The sequence below is a fragment of the Danio rerio genome, chromosome 17, assembly GCF_052040795.2.
Source record: "Danio rerio strain M-AB ecotype USA chromosome 17, GRCz13ab, whole genome shotgun sequence".
Taxonomy (NCBI): Eukaryota; Metazoa; Chordata; class Actinopteri; order Cypriniformes; family Danionidae; genus Danio; species Danio rerio.
In genome coordinates, this window is record NC_141037.1 from 39080555 (window position 1) to 39098276 (window position 17722).

Consider the following 17722-nt stretch of genomic DNA (forward strand, 5'->3'; position numbering starts at 1 on the left):
AAATAAAGAGGGGATTTTTTAATGTCTGTTGCTTCAAAGAAAAAAAGAAATATTCTGGAATGCTGAATGTCTGAGAACCTCCTGTCTCTATGGAAACGGTTGCTCAACACAAACAAATGCTGATTCGCTCTCCAGACGTGAAAAGAAAAGAAATGTTTTCCCAAAGGAAAGAGTTGGACCAAAGGGTTCCTCTGGTGGGTTTATGTGGGAACTCTGTCAGACCACTGAAGAATTCAGCCAAGTCAAAGAATAGCAGAGCAGCTGCTTTATCTATCGCAGGACACTGGGCATATTCCAGCCTGTCTTTTTTCTTAGCATATTTAGTGCTTCTACTGAACTGGAGAAAGAGAGAGAGGGAAATTTAACATTAATCAAATTATATAAAAAACATTGATTTCTAAAAACTGCCATTGAATTTTTTTACCCTGATAATTGTGTTTAACCCCATTTTTAAGGTTCATTTTGGTCAAATCTGGTAACACTTTAGAATAGCTATCCATTATAACTAGTTAATAGACCATTAATTAACTGTTAGTTAACAAGTTTTAAATGACTTGTTAAATAAAAGTTAATAGTTTGTTAATAATTTATAACTAGGCCTTATAGATGGCTAATAGATAACTTACAAGCTGTTAGTTAACAAATTGTAAATGACTTGTTAACTGTATTTTAATGATTTATAACTATACCTGATAAATTAGTAATTGATCATGAACAAGTGGTTAGTAAATTACTTTATAAAGGCTTGTTAAGTATTAGTTTATATATGTTATTTGGGCGTTATTCTAAAGTTGCAACTATACTTCATTTATTAACTGTCAGTAAATGAGGAATAGTTGCAACTTTAGAATAACGTCCAAATAACATACATAAGCTAATAACTAACACTTAGCTAATATACTTACTCACACTTTACAGATCAGTTGTTCACCATCTAATAAAACCAGTGAAACTTTGTTGAACTTTAATAAAATAAATTTTCGTGTTTAGCACTTCATGGGTTTGTATTCTTGTATACTGCTGTACTGCCATGTGATAGTTCAGTATGCGTGTTTCTATACATTAAACACAATGTTGAACATTTCATCTGTGGAGTTTCTTCGGTAAATCACAGCACACAGAAAAGCCTATAAGTGGAGCAAGGTTAAGATACAAACATATTTTAAATATTACATCAAATTTCTGTAGCTTGAAATTGTTCCATCCATTTGCTGTTCTACAAAGTTTCACTGGTTTTAGTAGATGGTTAACAAACGATAAACAACTGATCTTTAAAGTGTGAGTAAATATATTAGTTAAGTGTTAGTTTTTAGCTTAAGTATGTTATTGGGACGTTATTCTAAAGTTGCAATTATTCCTCATTTACTAACAGTTAATACATGAAGAATAGCTGCAGTTTTAGAATAACATCCCAATAACATATATATATATTATTAACTGATACTTAACAAGTCGTTATTAAGTAATTTACTAACAGCTTGTTCATGATCTCTTAATAATTTATTAGGTATAGTTATAAATTATTAAAATACAAGTCATTTACAACTTGTTAACTAACAGCTTGTAAGTTATCTATTAGCCATCTATAAGGCTCAGTTATAAATAATTAACAAACTATTAACTTTTATTTAACAAGTCGTTTATAACTTGTTAACTAGCAGTTTATTATTGATCTATTAACTAGTTGTAACGGATAGTTATTCAAAAGTTTTACCTAAAATGTTTCATGATTTTTTATATTAAGTTAATTTTTTTATCTAAAACTTTTTTTTTTTTTAGATAATGGTTTCTCAGTTTTATTGTGGGTGGGTGATTGTTAAGACCTTGCTATACAAATAATTAGTTCTTTCCAAATAAAACTATTAAAATGTCTAACGTAGAATTCAGAAACTGTTGATTGCCCCTGTGGCTATTTACTGAAATGCAGCTAGCAATTTAACCATCAAACTCCCAACCCAGGCTCATTTTGAAAACCTACCGCTATATACATTTCTGGAAAGTGTCAAATACGTCCCAGGAGGTACATTTGTTTAGCTGTTTTTGTTTTTGCAAATCAACCAGAGGCCGATGTGTACGCTTTTTTAAAATCTCAAATTTCTCTAGCAATTGCCTTTCGTGCCTGCTGTTCTGGCATAATCCACCAGAAGCCACTGTCGACTGACTGACTGACTGACTGACTGATCGATTGACCCACCCTCCTCCTTCCCTAAACCAAACTATGAGTGTTTTCAAAGCAACGATTGACCCACCCACCCACTTCCCTAAACCCAACCAACAGTTTTAAAAAGCAATTCAGAAAAAGAAAAGCCACATCAAACGATTTTACCACATTTGCTTCCTGTTATTTACTTGTTTATTTCATTTTTTAGATTCTGTTTTTGTCTTACCTGCCATCTGGAACTGTTCTTCACCGGACTCTAACCCCATCATCGTCCGTCAACATACATGGCGAGCTAACTGAACAAACAGGTAACAGCGGGAAAGCCATTCACACAGAGGTAAGCGGTCAGCTAGTAAGGGGGAAAAGGAACAGCGTTATACAGCCCACTAATGTTTGTTTTAAAAAGAAAATGCAGCCATACGTACTTCAGGCTACATACGTAATTCATGATCTCCAGGAATGTATATAGGACTATGTTGTCAGAATGAGCCTATATTGCAAACTCATGTATTCATAATGTACAAGACACTGACAGGATGTGTCTGAAAATGCCCCCTTACTCTTAAATAGGGAACTTTTCTCTCGTTCATTGGTGGACTAATAATGAAAGGGGTGGACTAATAATAAAAGGGGGAAAGTAAATAGAGTAGTGTGTAGGGGCAATTTCGAAAACAGCTTGAATGTGATTCAATGCCCTGATATAATGAAAGAGATATTTTTGGTCCTTGTATATATTATATCCTTGAGTGTTCTTTGATATTCATTATAAAGATGTTGGAAATTAAAATGTGGTTTAAAAAGCATCAGATTTATGTGACATGGATATGTTTGCGCAAGCTCCAAAATTCACTAAGATTACATAGATAGCTGAGGACTTTAAAACAAAACTCATTGTAGACATTTTATTCACATGCCCATTAAAATGGGAGAACACTCGGTTTTACTGCCTTTTTTTTTTTACCCGTTTTAATAATATTAGGAAATGGTTGGTGGGTAATTATTTAGACTTGAATGAACCAAAGACCCAAGTGCTATTGTTGGACCCACCGAGTGTTTATGAATCTACAATTAATCAACTTGGCTCGCTTAAATCTAAGGTCCACTATCACACAAAGAGACTTGGGTTAATTTTTGATACTGAGTTAAAGTTTGACAAGGAAATAAATTCTGTAGTCAGAAGTGGTTTCTATCAACATTGCTAAACTGAAGTCTTTTCTGTCTTCTAAAGATTTGGAAAACCTCATTAAAGTCTTTATTATGCCCAGATCGGCCTATTGCATTTCTCTGTATTCAGGAGGTTCTCATGCCTCAATTGTACGCTTGCAGTTGGCTTTAAAACACAGCCGCTAGGCTTTTAACTAGGACAAATATTTTTTTTGCTAGTATTTCACCAGTTTTATCATCCCTTCACTGGCTCTCAGTCCAATTTAGGATTCAGTACAAGTTACTGTCATTTGTTTTTAAAGGTTTGAATGGTCTGGCACCTACAGTACATATACTGGTAAGCTTCCTTACTGGCACACTTCATCTAGGCCTCTTCGCTTGGCACAACAGTTTCAGCCAGTTGTTCTGGAGTCTCAATTAAAATTGAAAAAAGGCAGGGCTTTTTCTGTTGCAGCACCTTGTCTGTGGAATGGTTTGCCTTTTTATATCAGATCATGCTTTTCCGTCTGTGCTTTTAAATCTCATTTAAAAATCTTCTATCTTTGCATTTGATTGTAATTAATTTGATTTTGTTTACTTGTACAAGTATAGATTTTGTGTGTTTGTTGAATTTGTAAATCATTTTGGTCAACATCTGTTGTTTTTAAATGTGCTATACAAATAAAGGTATCAAACAAACCACATACAGTATGGAAAAAGCAATTAATACATAAACATTCTTAAATAAAGCCTTTTTATAGTCATTCTTTGAAAACTCCTGTTATTTCAAATCACACTAAAACACAGAAAAACAAAGTATATCACTATCAATTTCTCTTTTGTTTCAAAAATGTTTTAGATTTTTTTTACTTAGTTGGCCAAAACTTGACTACAACTTTTAAAAAATGTAAAATAATAAAGGCTGAATTTTCAGTTCATTTATCCAGTCAGCGTTAGCTTTTGTGAATAAATAACCCTTGATTTAACATTTTTAAAGTCTAATTTTTCAGACTTAACATAAACTGTCTTCTATAAGTATAATTAAGAATATTAGTTTAATCTAGATATTTTGGTACTTCTAACATTTTATTACTTGCCATTTTTACAGTGTTGCTATGGAGTTAAAAATGTATTTATGAAGTTACTATACAGTTGATAGATGTTCATTCAAAGTCTGTGTGAACCGATATAAGTGCTTGTATTAGCAGGGCGTATCCTCTTTGGCTGCAGTACAGTTATTGGTTTTGGCCTCATTGTAGATTGCTGGTTTGGCATAGATCATGTCTTCCCGTGATTTTGAGGGAAAAAAAGAAAAGTCCATATGAACTCCCGTTTGTCACTTTATTAGTTTATCTAAATTGGTGTTGACCATTTCATTGCGTAACGAACAGATGAGGAGTATCAATATAAAAGACTGCAGGAACGGAAAAGTGTCTGGGTCGGATTAATGGTGGGAATGAAGCCCAGGTTTTAGATGCTGTAAGCGCATAACAGGAAGTTCAGTGACAAAAGAAAGGAAAGATTGTGGGAGACATGAGGAAAGGCCAGAAAATAATCCGTTTAATAGCATTTCTTCAATGAAAGGAGGAAGTTACGATATGCTGGTTGTCTTCACCTGGATTGTTTTAATGTTAAATCCTGGTTGGCTTTGTAGTTTTGGACGTGAAGTTTCCAATGTCCTGAGTCAAAGTCATGCAAATTCAATCTGAAAGTTGTTTTTGGTTTTGTTGTGTAAGTACAGTACGCTTCAGTGGACCTTGAAGGCCAGCCACTCTCAGCTCTATTTTAAAAATAGTTTTGTATTTCAGGACAAAACAGGTCATATAATTGATTCTGCAAAGCATATCCATAAATGGGTAAAGAAAAACTAGTCATGCTTATGTAGTCTGTAGTCTAATTTTGAGGAAATATAAGGAGTTACTAACTTTATCAATTCTTTTCGAATCAATTTAAGACAACAAGACTTAAAGAGCCCCTATTATACATTAAAAAGGGTCATATTTGGGTTTCAAGGGTCTCCAACAAAAGGCTGATATGCATGCAAGGTCAAAAACCTTTTCACCTGCCAACACTCCTGTTTTTCCCGGGAGTCTCCTGTATTTCAGACCCTCACCCATTTTGTTAATTATCCTGGAAAATTCCCGTAATTTCAACCAGCCCCTCCCCCGGTCCTCAGCATGTTGGTACTGTCTGTGAAACCCCCAGGTCGCCAACATTGGCATAGGATCCAACTGGAGCGGCTGCCGATGTTAACTTACTAACACCACAGTACACAGTACTCGGTTCTCAACTGTGTTTTTCAGACACCTCACCCCCGAACCTAAGCCAACATCCCAGACTAAACGGGGATAAACAGCTAAACAACTAAACAACGGATAAACAGCTCTTGTTATTAGTTTAGCATGCTTTCACTTTCATATTTTACCGCACTAACGCACATTTACCGGTAGGAATGACCTCCCACCCTACTCATCATTCTCTCTTAATAGCCTTCGGATCGTATCGCTTTCTCACTACAACCATTCTGCTCCAGAATTTGTTGTAATCGAGCTAAGATCACCACATTCAGGCAATCTCGGACCGATTGTTTTGGCGCAGATCGTGATTGCTGGTTTTTACATATGCCAAATGAACCGCGCTAACTGGGGAATTGAGACAAGTTCCGAAACAAAAGTCTTGGTGTGAAAGCACCCTTAAATTAGGCCTGAGGTATTTATTAACGATTTTATCATGTTCTTTTTAAGAGCTTTAGTTGATTAAAGAATTCTTAAGACAGTCAGTTTTGAGGTTTGGTTAAAAAGTTTTAAATATTTAATAACACATTATAATAGTTTTATAATGGGATCCATGTAAGAAAAAGAAATGTTTCATCATTTGCTGCATTTTAAATGATGACAAAACTAATTAAATTCATTTCTGTCTCGTCGTGTGACAGTGAAAATTCAACTTTGCCAACACCAATCCAAATACACTTTGATGTCCCATGACTTATTTTACTGCATTAGAGGAGTGTTTTTAATAGAAAGTAGATATTAGAAATATGTTATTTTTTGTGATTATGAAGTTAGAAATATGCAAAAAGTGATTATGACAATTGTAAATCTTAAAGCATATAATCTCACAAGTGAAAACAGAGCACCGCCGTTTAAAACAACAGCAAAGTACCTTTTTTATAATACAGACATGTTTTTAGTTTGGGATAAATTTATCTTTCTATTGATTTCTTTTTTTCGTGATTCTGTTTTTCTATCCCTCATTCTTGTGAATGTTGTTTTGTCCATAGTTTTTTTTTTTTTAAAGTATGACTTCCTAAGGTTGACAATATTCAGACAATTCTAACTCGGGGGAAGAAAAGACAAAGAGCTCAGCATATGGAGGAGTCTTATGTTTGGCTCTACTGTACAGAAGGGTTCAGCATTACTGTCAGATCTCACAGTGTGGCCATTCTAAGTGATTTTCCATGAGACAATCAATTATATCAGCAATTCCCAAGACAGATAGGAGATGTGTATCCTAGGGAGCATTGGAAAATATTGTGATTTCATTTTGATAAACCTAAATGAAGGGACTTTTTTTGAAAATGAAGTCGAGAAATGTGGAGCTGTAGAGTTCTTACCCTTAAGTTTGAATCTACTTGATTTCTCAGAATTGCAAGTTTATAGGAAATGTCTAAGGTCTGATTAATTGTACTCTGAAATGTGACTTTTTTCCTTTTTTCACCACAATTTCAAGGTTTTCGACAGTTGATCTTGTAGTTCAGAAATTTTTCACAATTCCTGTTTTTCATTTTGCAATTCTGACTTTTTCTTAGAACTGTGAATCAATTTAATGCAATTCTGACTTTTCTTCACAATTCTGAGTTTATATCTTGCAATTCTGACTGTTTTAAAAGATTTACGATTTAATTTTTACAATTGCAAGATTCAATATGATCGCACAGTTCGATTTTCCTGATGACATTTCTCATATTTCAGATTTGTTTATCCACAATTTCAGGTTTGTAGACAATTTCACAAATCATACTGATCTTTCTTTTAATATTTTTCTATTCAATCTTTTTCCTGATTATTGGAATTTTAGTGCTGGCAAATATTACAGAAAATATTAAGATACAGTCAAAGACCAAATTATTAGCTCTTATAAAATTTTTCTTCTTTTCAAGTATTTTATTTGTTATATTAAGTGCTGTTTTACAAAACTAAGATTTTTCCAACTTATTTTTAAACAATTATCTATTTTTATTGTCTGCCATGGGAGTACATACTATTCTACTAGTTATCTTATAAGATACTTTTCAACTTAAAGTACAATTTAAAAGCTTACTGTAGGTCAAGTTTACAAGGCAAATTGGTGGACAACAATGTATCAGGACTGTTTCCCTGAATGTCTTTTGCTAGTGTTTTCGCTCCCCATGGGCTCCTTGACCCAGTTTCTCCCTCTTGTTTATTAGTTATCAGTCTCATCTGTGTTTCCAATTAGGTTCATTAGTCTGTGTGTATTTAAGTTACAGTGTTTCCCCATTTTATTGTCCGGTCTCATAAATCCAGCATCACATCAACAACCCTGATGTACTCTCAAAATAATAAAAAGCACACAATGAAAAAGTTACTATAATTTTTTTGTCCTGTTTTTTTAATCCACTGCAGAGAAACAAGCTTCATGAGTCAAATGTAAGTTCTCCTACAAGCTATTATATAGCCTGGTCCTAATGCAAAATAAACCCTGACAGGATTATGTGTCCTCAAATTCCACAAAGTGGTGATGAAAAAATGTGGTTGAGCTCATACAACCCTGAACAAAAGAAGAAATGTGCAAACCCTCTGGCCTTCAGTCTTTTATCATGGCAGGGTGCCATCTTCTTCAATCTCTCTCTTCTTCATGTGTCTAATAATAATTCATTTTATTTATAAATGGCGCCTTTCTGGACACCCAAGGTCACCTTACAGTAAGCATCAGCAGACATGCTAAACAACTTAAACATTACTAAAAACAATCATTGACCAAACAAGTTAAAACGCAATAGCGAATATAAAAGAACATAATAAAAACATGATAAAAAAAATTGTTAAGTAAAAGCCTGCTTAAAAAGATGGGTCTTTAGACGTGATTTAAAATTGTGAAGACTATCACTGCTCCTAAGATCTACTGGAAGTGAGTTCCATAGCCTAGGAGCCATAGAGGTAAAAGATCTGTCTCCCATTTTGCTCAGTCGAGTGCGAGGTGGTGCCAGAGTGAAGTTGTTAGCTGATCTAAGGGTACGAGAAGGGGTGTAGATATGGAGAAGTTCAGTGAGATATTGAGGAGCGAGATTATGAAGTGCCTTGAAAGTTAGAAGTAATATTTTAAAATCAATTCGATACTTTACTGGAAGCCAATGAAGCTGATAGAGGAGTGGTGTGACATGCTCGTGAGATGGGGTCCTAGAGATGGTGTATATATAGGTTATTATATATATATATATATATATAGGTTATCGGACAAAGGTTATTCTTTGTCAATTGAAAAAGGCATATAAGCCAATTTTTAAGTCCTGGCTTCAGAATTCTCAAGGACTTTACATTTAGAGAGACTTAGGCCCAAACCCAATTCTATTTTTATACCCCTACCCCTTCCCCTTTCCCTTTGGCCCTTAAAACTGAGTGTGAAGGGTATAAGAGCTTCAAAATATACCCCTAAGAAATGGGACAACACTGCAGGACATGCGCAGATCATCATATGTCATAGCAATCTCTTGCTTCATATAAGATCAGATGATCGTGACTGCTGTAGTTATTCCAGTTGTGTTATTTATTGGTATTTATCTTCAGGAAATCACTGAAGGCAAATGTTATCACAATTATATTATGTGGCAATAAGATCGTAACTATACTTCACATTTACACAGTGGCCATATTCATCAATGTAAACACACCAAAAACACCATTGACATTATACTGTAGCAGTCACTGAAAAAAAGCTCATTCCCAGCCAGTTGTCTGACAGGGGATTCCAGTGTCAGAATGTTATTATGGATTATAGATAGCGAAATTTATCTGTTTTTATTTTAGCTTTTTTTTAAAAAGCATTACAGTAAAACACGTACACGGTTATGAATATATTAAAACATATGTTTGTTGTAACAATTCGTATTAATGACAAAAAAAATACTCATTTGTGGATCTCCTTACTTCCGGGTGCAGCTATAGCGCCGTTGTGGCTGGTGTATTCTGGGTAATATTCTTACCCCTTGGTTTCGAGTGTGCTCCTAAAAAAAACTCAATTTCAAGGGCTATATAGCCCTTCCACTTAGCCCTATGCCTTCAAGCTAAAAAGATTTGGGACACCCCTACCCCTTCATGTACACACGCAAAAGGTAAGGTGAAGGGCTAAGGGGTAGAATTGGGGTTGGGCCTTAGACACAACACTTTAATTATCTGTCATATGGGATAATAGTTTAAAGGTAAGACCTTGCCATTGTTTGCAAGATTCAGAGATGGCAAAAGTACACAAACCCTTTACTCAAGTAGAAGTACAGATACTCAGGTTAAAAATGACTCTGGTAAAAGTTGGATGTACTGAATACACTTTTGTACTTAAGTAAAAGTAAAGAAGCACGGCCTCAAAAAAGTACTTCAGTAAAAAGTACCCATACATGTTTTAGTTTCACTAGGTAAGTAAACAACTGGTCCCCCTCACAGTCCAAAAACATGCGGTATGGGTGAATAGATTAAATTAGGGCCTAGTGTATAAGTGCATGTGTGAATGCGAGAGTGTATGGGTGTTTGCCAGTACTGGGTTGTGGCTGTAAGGGCATCCGCTGCGTAAAACATAAGCTGGATTAATTGGTGGTTCATTAGGCTGTTACAATCAGGGACTAAGCTAAAGAATAGTGAGAGATGATAGGTAGATAGATAGACCACACATCCTTTTTTCTGAAATAGCCAAGCATCATCACACTCTGCAATATGGGAACAACATTGCTCAAAAAGCAAGTATCATCAAACTCACAGCGGTCATCATCATGTAGTTTTGTGACTGTTAGATCAAAATCAACAGCTGCCATTCATGTTCATACACACTTAAAATAATTATGTTGGCCTGTATATATTTATAAATAGTGTTTTATATTTTACATCAAATTCTGTCCAAAATATATAGATTTTTTAAATTTTATATTTGATTTTATTTTTATTTATTGAAAATATATTTTATTTAGATTTTTTTGGAAATTAATTAAAGACAACACTATAGACCTATATGTATAATCATATAGTCAATAAAAAAATCTATTAAAAACTGTTAAACAGTATAAATTCTGTATTAGGAAATATGAACTAGATATAAAATAAAGGAAATAAATCTGAATGCATAAAGTTTTATCAAATATAGTTTTAGAACAAAATCTTTATAAAATAGCACTTGTTTTGTGGTTTTAGATGGAAAGACCAGATAAATCTCATGCAGTATGATTGGCAGTGGACAAGACTCCAACTTTAAGCATTTAAATTGCATATTTTTGAACTGGAACGTGTCTCTCTTGTTTACTTGTGATCTGATCAAGCAAAATGGGTCTTATTACAGTGCAAACAGGACTGCATCAGTCATGTGAAATTCCTCATCTCCCTCTGTCTCATCTGTGAAGTCATCCTTGTCTTTCTCATGGTAATCTTCATAAATTTGGCTCGTAATAACCTTGATTTAAAAAGCCGTTCTCTGCAGTACTTCGCTACTTGGTTATAGTTCTTTGTTACTTCCTACCTCTGGCAAGATCACCATATTACCTGTGCCCACTGGCCTAGAATAATGTGTAACATTGTTAACCTATGTATAAAACTGGAGGAACTGATGTAACAATGGTTTTAAAAGCTAATAATCATTAACTTAATAATTAAAAAATAATAATAATTAAAAAAAACCTAAAACTAAATGGTTTAACTCCAGATGACTTGTAAAATGAGACTATTTGCCAAAATGCGGTGTTCTTTTAGGACTATTTAACTTGCATTTGGCTCTCTTTCATCCCACTCGCATTATGAAAATAAAGGCTTTCAGTGCTAAACATCAGAAATGTGTTTTTCCCTACAGGCTGAAATGAGACGGACATAAAGATTGGGGGATTTCCTGCAACTTTTAGATCCCAGCAACACATGTGGAATCAAGGCTGTGCTTGCAGATTAAGAAATAAATTGGAGTTCTAAACATGAAGTGTTTGTGAATGCGCATCTGTGTATCGTTACGAGAGGAAAGAAAGAGAATGAGGATACCGATTGTTTTAGTGCGTGACTGTGATGGATGGAGATATTGACACTGTATTGATTTTGCAGTCAGAGCTGTTGAATGATTTTATTTGGAGTTTTTTTTTTTTGTCAAGTAAAATGTTGACTCAGCTACTTTACAGGGAGCCAGAGATGTTTTATTAAAAACAGACATTGCATTCACCCTACTCTTGACATTCAACAATTTAATTATGTAGGATAAACACATGCCGTTAGTTAATGTGTGGATTCTGCAGGAGCCAAACAATGACTTCATTCAGGACAGGGAACATCCGTTAGACTAAAACAGCTTCAAGACTGTCATTAAAGCTAAATATAAATTAGAGTTCTTTGGGGTGCATAATGGCAAATATGTCATGGTCATATAACGAATAAGCCTCATAAAAATAAAGCAATTATTAATGATGTGGTATGACCAACAAAAAAATATTTTAGATATGATATAAACACCAAACAAATATATGGCACTGAAATTAAATTCATAAGGAAGACTTTGTGTTTCAAGGCCAGTAGTAAAGGGCACCAATGATGAAAATCAACTTTTGTCAGCTGTTTGGATAGAACTGTGTATGTATGTATACTGTGTCCATTGTCATATTAGAGCAGGGGTCACCAATCCTGGTCCTGGAGGGCCGGTGTCCCTGCAGGGTTTAGCTCCAACCTGCCTCAACACACCTGCATGGATGTTTCAAGTATACCTAGTAAGACCTTGATTAGCTTGTTCAGGTGTGTTTGATTAGGGTTGGAGCTAAAAGTAGCAGGACACCGGCCCTCCAGGAACAAGTTTGTTGACCACTGTATTAGAGTGATATAAACCCAACAAGTCTCTTTTTAAAAATTTCCTGAGGTTAAAATAGGACATAAATCCCAGTGATTTTGTGTAATTTTTTTCCATGTATTAAATAAATAGAACTGTCACTTTGTGCGGACATATGTTTCTGCCATATGTAGGACATATATGTGCTGTACATGTAGAGGACATACAGTATATGTTTTTGGCATAAATGGGAAATATATGTTTCTGGCACATACTGTATGTAGACAATTAATTGCACCGCAAACTATTACAATTTTGAATTTAAAACAATTTAATAGTTACAAAACTATAATTAGGGAACAAATCATTTCTTTGATAACTGGAAAGGAATATATGAACCTATCAGTTTACAATATATTGATGCCCTGTTTTTCTAGGCTTTATTGCTGATAATAGTCAGGAATGTTGGACCATTATTGTCTTTTTATCTTATCAGTAGAGGACAGAAACTAGCCAGACAGTAATGTGTGAATTGTTGAGTGGGCAAAAAAAAAAAAAAAAAAAAAACGTCAGTTTTTTAGTAGGTGTACTTTTTTTTTTTGCTTTATTCTTGCGATAATAAAAAATAGAATAGTAGAGCAAACCATGATCTGTTGTCAATATTATGTAACTTTAATAGGTAGAACTTTCCCCGAAATATAAACAAAAGCAAGTGATGCATCAAAGTTTGATTAAAATTTATTGAATGGTTATAAAAATCTTTACAATCATTATAATAAATTGCAAAAATAATAAAACATTTATTATTTTTAAACAATTAGTTTAAAAATCTTCAGTGATATTAATGAAATGACGTTGTTCCGGAAACTTTTTACTTCTCTGTTTATCCGTCTGATTTTACTGTCAGTTTCTTTTGACTGCGCCCTTTCATTTAAAAGAATATATCAATGGCCAACACGTCAAGTATAGAAGCCTTGTCCGTTTCGTGAGGTGTTTGTTTGTTTTTCCTGTAGTTTAATGGTGCATCTAACCTGTCTTTAGTACTGTTCAATTTATTTTACTAATACCTTTATTTTACCACTAATTTTGTGATTTAGCATTTTCTCTTTGTGTATATGCGTGTTGTAAATTGTGATATAGGTCTTAAATTTAATACTTAATAGTATTAAAAAGGTCTTAAAAAGTCTTAAATTGCAGAAACCCTGAGATTAATAAAAAGACTAAGCCGAAAAAAAAATGAATGAATATGTTTTTGGCATATACTGTATGGGGCACATATGTTTCTTACATATATGGGACATATGTGTTTTACATAAATGGATATATATGTTTCTTGCATATTTGTGGATATATATGTGTTTTACATATATGGACAAATATATTTCTGGCATAAATGTGGACATATATGTTTTTGGCCTATATGTGGAGGTATATGTGTTTTACATATATGGACATATATGTTTCTGGCTATATTTATATATATATATATATATATATATATATATATATATATATATATATATATATATATATATATATATATATATATATATATATATATATATATATATATATATAGTCAATCATCACACATTTATTTTGGGGGCCACTGTACAAAAGCACAGCAGGGGTAATAATGCTCCACACATGGTGTTTGGTTGAGAGCAAGTTTCACCCTGAACATAACTGTTGTAAAGCAGCAAAATCACAAGTTTCTGCCAGAAACTTCTAAACAGGTAAACCCACATTACTTCCATAATGTTGAGCTGATGTAAAAAAAAAAGAATCCTCCCCGGGGCTGAAGTCCATCATCTCCTCACTAATCAAAACACTGTAGTAAATTCCTGTAAGCATTTTTCTGTTTTCTCTGTCGAAACTTCATTTGTGCAAAGTGTCCGCTTTCAACAGATTATGTAACACTGTTTAAAAAGGTCAACTTAATATTCCAAATTTGGTGAAATGCAACTGCAGCTCAGGCTAACATGACTGGACGGCGGCTCCGGCCCGACACAAGGGAGCAATTTAGTTTCCAGGATACACTTCCGGTCCTTTCCCAAACTCTTCAAACTCTCTGAACTCCAAAACTGGAAGCAAACATCTAAAAAAAAACAGCCTCCGTGAAGTAAAAATAAATATAAATGGACAAATTGGCAACACAGTCTATAGTTATATAATCATTTAAATCAATGGTTACAATTTGTCACAGTGTAAATATTCATCTCACTACTGAGTAATATTGACTAATTACATGTTCTTACTTTATGGTTAGTTGAATGTTATTATGCATAATGTTATGGTCAAATAAGTTTTATTTGGTCATTGAATAGACTTGCAATAATCACAAAATAATACATTTTCTGAAATGTATAAACTTGCACACAAAAAACACCCCAACCCCAGCCTGTAAGTATACAATACAGTAATAACCAAAACAACTTTGCAGAAAAGAATTCCCCCTGAAGTGACAGAAGATCCAATCTTGTGAAATTGTTGCCTTTTAAAAGATATCTAGTTTGTTCCAAGTGCAGAGTAGATATCATTTCTTCAAGCCATAGTTTAGCGGTTGTAGGATAAACATATTTCCAGTGCAATAATTGCAGCTTTTTGGCTGTTATCAAACACCATGTAAGGAATTTCTGCTGTGCCCTGCTCAATGTAAGTAATTAATTGTAATTAACTATAGTAATAACATTTAATTATTCATTCATTCATTTTCTATTCGGCTTAGTCCCTTTATTAATCCGTGGTCGTCACAGCGAATCTAACCACCAACTTATCCAGCATCTGTTTTACACAGCGGATGCTCTTCCAGCTGCAACTCTTCTCTGGAAAACATCCATACACACTCATTCACACACATACATTACAGACAATTTAGCTTACCCAATTCACCTGTACCGCATGTCTTTGGACTTGAGGGGGAAACCAAAGCACCCGAAGGAAACCCACACGAACACGGGGAGAACATGCAAACTCCACACAGAAACGCCAACTGACCCAGTCGAGGCAGCGACCTTCTTGCTGTGAGGCGACAGCACTACCTACTGTGCCACTGCATCGCCCATTTAACTATGCATACTTATATTAATTATACATTATTAATTGTAATTGATATATTAAGAATATGGTACATAATTAACAAGGACGACTCGCTTCTTTAGAAATAAAACAATTTTTTTTCAGCTTTAAAAAAATCTGAAAAACACTATAGTAATTTATAGTAAACAACATTGTTTTTGAAGCATAATATTGTAAAGCATTTGAATACCATTGCTGTGGTAATTCTATAATTAATGTTTATACTGTATTATACAGTAACATATACTCATTACCCATTACTATAGTATTCCACAACTATAGGGTAGAATATACTACAATACACCACAGTTTACTGTTTAAAAAAGTATACGCTCTACTGGTTTTCTTAATAACTACTTATTACTAACAAACTACTTCATTAAAGTTAGCTGGAACAGCACGATTCTTTTGAGGACAATTAATTCATGTGTATTTTTTCTTACCGTGTACCACAGTATTCGTTACAGTTGATCTGTTTACTGTAAATGCCAGAGTATGCTGTGGCATTCATTAACAAAGTGTCATAAATACTGTATTATACACTTTACTATATTACTGTTAAAAAAACGCTGGCATGGTGGCTCAGTGGTTAGCGCTGCCACCTTACAGCAAGAAGGTCACTGGTTCGAGTTTGCTCCGGTTTCCCCCACAACCCAAAGACATGTGGTTTTAGAGTACTGGGTTGTGGCTGGAAGGGCATCCACTGGGTAAAACATATGATGGAATAGTTGGCAGTTCATTTCGCTGTGACGACCCCTGATAAATAAGGAAACATTTTGTATTTACTACAAATAACTGGACTGCAGAAGTTATTCATTCATTCATTCATTCATTTTATTGTCGGCTTAGTCTCTAAATTAATCTGGGGTTGCCACAGTGGAATGAACCACCAACTTATCCAGCATATGATTTATGCAGAGGATACCCTTACAGCTGCAATCCATCACTGGGAAACGTCCATACACTCTCATTCACACACACACACTAAGGACCCTTTTAGCATACCCAATTCACCTGTACCGCGTGTCTTGGACTGTGGGGGAAACCAGAGCACCCAGAGGAAACCCACGTGAATGCGGGAAGAACGTGCAAACTCCACACAGAAACGTCAAATGACCCAGCAGAGGCTTGAACCAGCAACCTTCTTGCTGGGAGGCGACAGCACTCATGATTCTAAAAAATGCTGTAATGTCTTCTTGATTCTGTCGGGGGAAAGAGAATAAATCCATCCAGCAGATGGTCAATGTCTGCTGCGCATTTCACTTTTGGAGTTGGAACAGTTTGACAGGACGGTTTATGTAGCTCATCATCACACAGCAATGAAGGCCAGACCGTTGGGCATAAATGGGAGGAAACGCTAAGAAAAAAAGTGAATATGGAAGAATTTGCACCTATTCTTAATATTATCTTTCATCATGCTCTGACTGAGTGTTTGCTTAGTCTTATTTCTGAAACAGATTTTCCCGCCCAGTGAAAAAGCCCATAGATTTATCCAGCAGATGGTTTCTACCTAAATAAATGGACTGAATGTGAAGGCTGAGCAGGTCACTAAATTACATCCAGCACTAAAATCAGCATCAAAAACATATCATCTTATAGGATTGCCTGAGGCCGAGCAGAATTATTTCACAGATCCCTGCTAAAGCGTTTAGAGGAGTCACAGACTCGAGAGCATGATTAGATATGAGCTGTTCACCAGGGGTTTTAATGCTTGAAAGATTTTTGACATGGAAAAAGTCACTATTTATTTCTGAAGACATCAATGGATATTTCATAACTTCTTTCTAATTTGTTTGAATTTTTAAAATCTCATTCATATATTTTTGTATGACTTTTCATGGCCCCAATGATGGTTATGTTTGTGCTCAAATAATTAAGTTTCCAGTTTGTTCAAACTTATTTACTCATTCATTTTCTTTTCAACTTTTAGCCCTTTCATTAATCTGGGGTCGCCACAGTGGAATGAACAACCAACTTATCCAGCATATGTTTTACCGTAGCGGATGCCCTTTCAGCTGCAAACTTACGCAGACGATGTGCCCTGGGATTGACTAGAGCAGTGGTTCTTAAATCTTTTTCATCAAGTACCACCTCAGAAAATATTGTCTCTCCAAGTACCACCATAATAACTAAGCGGCTACAGCTCTGCACAGTTCACAAACGTGGCAGATTAATTCTAATTATTATGAATATTTATTATTGTTAGCTACTTTAAACATAATAAATAGTTTGAACAATAACACACTTACAGGTAAAAAAAAAATGTCAACGTTTAAATTAAAATGTGATTTTAAAAGTTAATGAAAAGTAGCACTGTTCTTAAAAAGT

General features: G+C 34.5%; 1 long non-coding RNA gene across 1 annotated transcript in view; it reads left to right on the forward strand.

Annotated features, from left to right (window-relative positions):
* LOC110438049 (uncharacterized) overlaps positions 1 to 11488 on the forward strand; it is a 46096-nt gene extending 34608 nt beyond the window's left edge. Inside the window, exon 5 of the long non-coding RNA XR_015513663.1 lies at positions 11369 to 11488. This is a non-coding gene — a long non-coding RNA (uncharacterized LOC110438049). The remainder of the gene's footprint in view (positions 1 to 11368) is intronic.
* Positions 11489 to 17722: the final 6234 nt, after the last annotated feature.